This window comes from Rhincodon typus, chromosome 41 (genome assembly GCF_021869965.1).
Source record: "Rhincodon typus isolate 14 chromosome 41, sRhiTyp1.1, whole genome shotgun sequence".
In the NCBI taxonomy this organism is placed as follows: domain Eukaryota; kingdom Metazoa; phylum Chordata; class Chondrichthyes; order Orectolobiformes; family Rhincodontidae; genus Rhincodon; species Rhincodon typus.
The window spans coordinates 7,312,066-7,316,574 of record NC_063372.1 but is presented as its reverse complement, the minus strand read 5'-3'; positions in this window follow the sequence as shown (position 1 = coordinate 7,316,574).

Here is a 4,509-nt window from a genome sequence, read left to right as displayed (position 1 = left end):
ATTGACAGCATCCCTGGTGGAGTATAAGTGCAATAGGAATGTACTTAAGAGGGAAATCAGGAGGGCAAAAAGGGGACATGTGATAGCTTTGGCAAGTAGGGTTAAGGAGAATCCAAAGAGATTCTACAAATACATTAAGGACAAAAGAGTAACTAGGGAGAGAATAGGGCCCCTTAAAGATCAATGAGGCTGTCTATGTGTGGAACCACAGGAGACAGGTAAGATACTAAACAAATATTTTGCATGAATATTTACTGTGGAGAAGGACATGGAAGCTAAGGAACTTGGGGAAATGAATAGTGATATCTTGAAAAGTGTCCATATTACAGAAGAGGAGGTGCTGGACGTCTTGCATAAAGGCAGATAAAGTTCTGGGACATGATCAGGTGTATCCCATAACTAAGTTAGTAAGTTTGCAGGTGACACCAAAATTAGAGGTGTAGTGGACAGTGAAGAAGGTTACCTCAGAGTACAACGGGACCCTGATCAGAAGGGCCAATGGGTCTAGGAGTGGCAGATGGAGTTTAATTTAGGTAAAAATGAGGTGTTGCATTTTGGTAAGGCAAACCAGGGCAGGATGTATACAGTTAATGGTAGGGTCCTGGGAGCGTTGCTGAACAAAGACTTAGGGGTGCAAGTGCATAGTTCCCTGAAAGTGGGGTTGCAGGTAGACAGGGTAGTGAAGAAGGCAGTTGGTACACTTGCCTTCATTGGTCAGTGCACTGAGTATAGGAATTGGGATGTCATGTTGTGTCTGTACATGACATTGGTGAGGCCACTTTTAAAATAATGCGTGCAATTCTGGTCTCCCTGTTATAGAATGTTGTTAAACTTGAAAGGGATCAGAAAAGATTTACAAGGATGTTGCCGAGATTAGAGAGTTTGAGCTATAGGGAGAGGCTGAATAGGCTGGGGCTTTTTTTCCTGGAGCGTCTCAGGCTGAGGAGTGACCTTATAGAGGTTTATAAAATCATGAGGGGCATAGATAAGGTGAATACACAAGCTTTTTTTCCCCAGGGTGGGGGAGTCCAAACCTAGAGGGCATAGGTTTAAGGTGAGAGGGGAAAAATTGAAAATGGGCCTGAGGGGCAACTTTTTCACGCAGAGGATGATGTGTGTATGGAATGAGCTTCCAGAGGAAGTGGTGAAGATGGGTACAATTACAACATTTAAAATGTATCTGGATGGGTGTATGAGTAAGAAGGGTTTAGAGGGATATAGGACAAATGATGGCAAATGAGACTAGATCAGTTTAGGATATCTGGTTGGCAGACAAGTTGGACTGAAGGTTCTGTTTCCATGATGTATAACTCTATGACTCTATGGGGGCATCAGTGATTATGGCAGCATTTATTGCCACCTCCATTTGCCGAGAGGGCAGTTAACAGTCAACCACATTGTTGTGGGTCTGGAGTCACATGTAGGCCAGACCAGGTAAGGACAGAAGATTTCCTTCCCTAAAGGACATTAGTGAACCAGATGGATTTCCCCTGACAATCAGTAATGAATTCATGGTCGTCTTATTTCCAGATTAGTATTGAATTCAAATCCCACCATCTGCCATGGCAGGATTCGAACCCAGAACATTACTTGGGTCTCTTAATCAATAGTCTAGTGATAACACCACTAGGCCATCGTCTACCCAATTGCCCTCCAATTCTGGTATTCAATGTGTATCTTTTGCTGCGAAGACAGACACAAAGTAATTGTTCGATGTCTCTCCCTTTTCTTCATTCCCTGTGATAATTTCTCCTTTCTCAGTTTTTAAGGGACCAACATTTACTTTAGCTACTCTCTCTCCATTTATATACTTGTAAAAGTTGGGCAAACCCTGGCCTAGCCAGTGACACCCATATCCCATGAATGAATAAAGAAAATGTTCTTACAATCTGTTTTAATATTCTCAATTAATTTACTCTTGTATTCTTTATTTTTCCTTTTTATCAATGTTTTGGTGCTCCATTATTGGTTTCTGAAACACTCACAGCCCTCAAACTTACTAGTGCTCTTTGCAACATAATAAGCCTGTACTTTTAAGCTAACATCACCTGAACTTCCTTAGTAAGCCACATATGGTGCTTTCTTGTTGAACATTTTTTTCAATTGGATGTGTTTTTTTGTTGAACATTTCCTATATCAAGACAGCAATGTTTACCAATGCAAGGTCAGTATTTTAGTTTCCTCCCCTGACATTCTTTTGGCCTTTATTTTGCCACAGCCTTTGCCTTTCATTGAATTAATTTGGTACATGTCAGTTGGCAGAGCCCTTGTCTGAGTCCAAAGACTGTGGGATACCCCACTTCAGCACATAACATAGGCTGTATTACATATTATACTACTGGAGCTATGTCCTTTGGACAAAATGTTAAACAAGATCTCTACTTGCTGGTTCAGTGCACACTAAAGATTCCATGGTGTGTCAAAAGTGGATAGGGAACTGTATTCTGGCCTTCCCCACTCAAGCGCCACTTGAAACAACTTGATTGTTCATTCATTTCACTGCTGTTTGTGGGACCTTGCTATATGAATTATGGCTTTTGTGTTTCTTTCTGTAACAGCAGTCATTGCATTTCAAAGCATTTCATTGTATATGAAAGACTTTGAGGTATTTTTGTATGACAAGGTGTTATACAAATTCAAGAATTTTGTTCTTTATAATATAGCGGCCAAACCTCCCACTGATTTAACCAAGACCCACCCAATGAGGGTTGCCCAGCAGCAGGTTACCATTGTGCCAATTCAGTCTGCACCCCAGAATCCATTGTGTGGTAAACAGATTTGACATGTTGCTCAGTTACACCCACCTCTCGCCCTAGACACTCCAATTTCTTGCAAAGTTCAGCTGATTGCTGCATCTGCTGGAACATACATATATGGTTGCGTGTGTGCGGCTGTCTGAGTTTTGGAGGAAACCAGAACAGCTTATTATCTGCAGCGAGCATAATCTAGGCAGTGCAAAAGAGGAGGAATTATTTGATACCTCTCACTTGCAATTGGCTAGTGAAGGCATAAGTACGAATTGTAAGCAGTTTTGTGCCGTGGACTTAGACTCATGAAAAGACTCCAAACATAGGTTTTTAAGTCCATTGTTCTGGGCTGCGTTTGCACCTGTGAACCACAGGTGGGGTTGCTGAACCTCCTGATTCTTCAAAGCAATCGATGGTCCACAACGCAATGATAATGTTTGCATTTCCCATTCTTTCCTGTAATAATCATGGACAGAGCTAGAGGTTCCAACTGTCTGCCTCTACTGATCTACATGTAAAACCACAATCATAGAAGGGAAAGGTGCAAAATGAAGGTGCTAGTAGTATCTATTGCATTTGCAAACTTCCTTCCACTTACATACTTTTGTCCTCTTCTCCTGAAGACATTGGCTCTCCCTCCACAACCTTGCCCATTCTTCAGTATCAACTTTGACAACTAGCACTGGAGAGGTGTTTGACAGCACAATCAAAAACACACGCTTTCTTTCAATTAATGCCCACCTTTCATGAGGTTTTACCAGAAGAAATTCGTGTTCTCTTTTCTTGCTTATTGGCCTGGCATACTAAGGCCAACAATGGTGTCCCCGAATGCATTGAAATAGGTTAACACAGCACAGAATAAGGTTTGAATCTGGAACTTCCTTTATCTCATGTAGGGCAGCCTCACAAGGTGGTGCATTTACAAACTGAGCCATTGACAGTGCTCACTGCAAGTGTCATTGAAGTGAAGTTTTCTCAGCTGTCATTTTGCTGCAGGAGACTGAACGAAAATGGTAGCTAAAACTTAGGTAATCCAAAAAAAATTACTGCAACATAATCAAGGTTCCCTTCAATACTGTCACAAGTCAAAAGATTTTTTTAATCCAAGAACACAAATGGAAAAAGAAACAGCTGCCAGGTTTCACCTCACACAGGATCCAGGACCAAATAATAAAAACCTAATTACATAATATGTGTGGCGTTTGCTATATTACCCATAACAAGCAATGGACAGGACCAATTTGAAGGCTTTAATCTAATTTTGGAAGGGTCAGCTGTTGATCATAAACTGCTTGAGTTTTTTTTCCCCATGATTTCTGATGCTATCTGAACTGGTCAATTAGATTACAACCTTGCAATTCACTCGCTTCTGCCTATCTATGTATCCTGTATTTAATACTGTGTTCAGGTAAAGCGTCATAAGCATTGCAGATTACAATCAGTGATAGGTTTTTATCCATGTCACAAGCCACTAGTTGTCAATCTCCATATCGTTGCTCTATCAAGGATATAAACTGAGTATCGCTATTAGGCATTGAATATAGAATTTTTTAAAAACTGCACAAACAGAATAATACATATGTTACAAGTTTAAGATGCTCACTTCTTAATCTCTGAGGTATGCAGTCATATTTCATGCATGAAAAACAGCAACACAGTGAGATACAGAAAAGCTAACAGTGCACATGGAAGCATACCCCCTAGAAACATGAAACCTTTTGTAGAGATGAGTTTACAAAAATGTAATTCTCTCAGTTGAAGT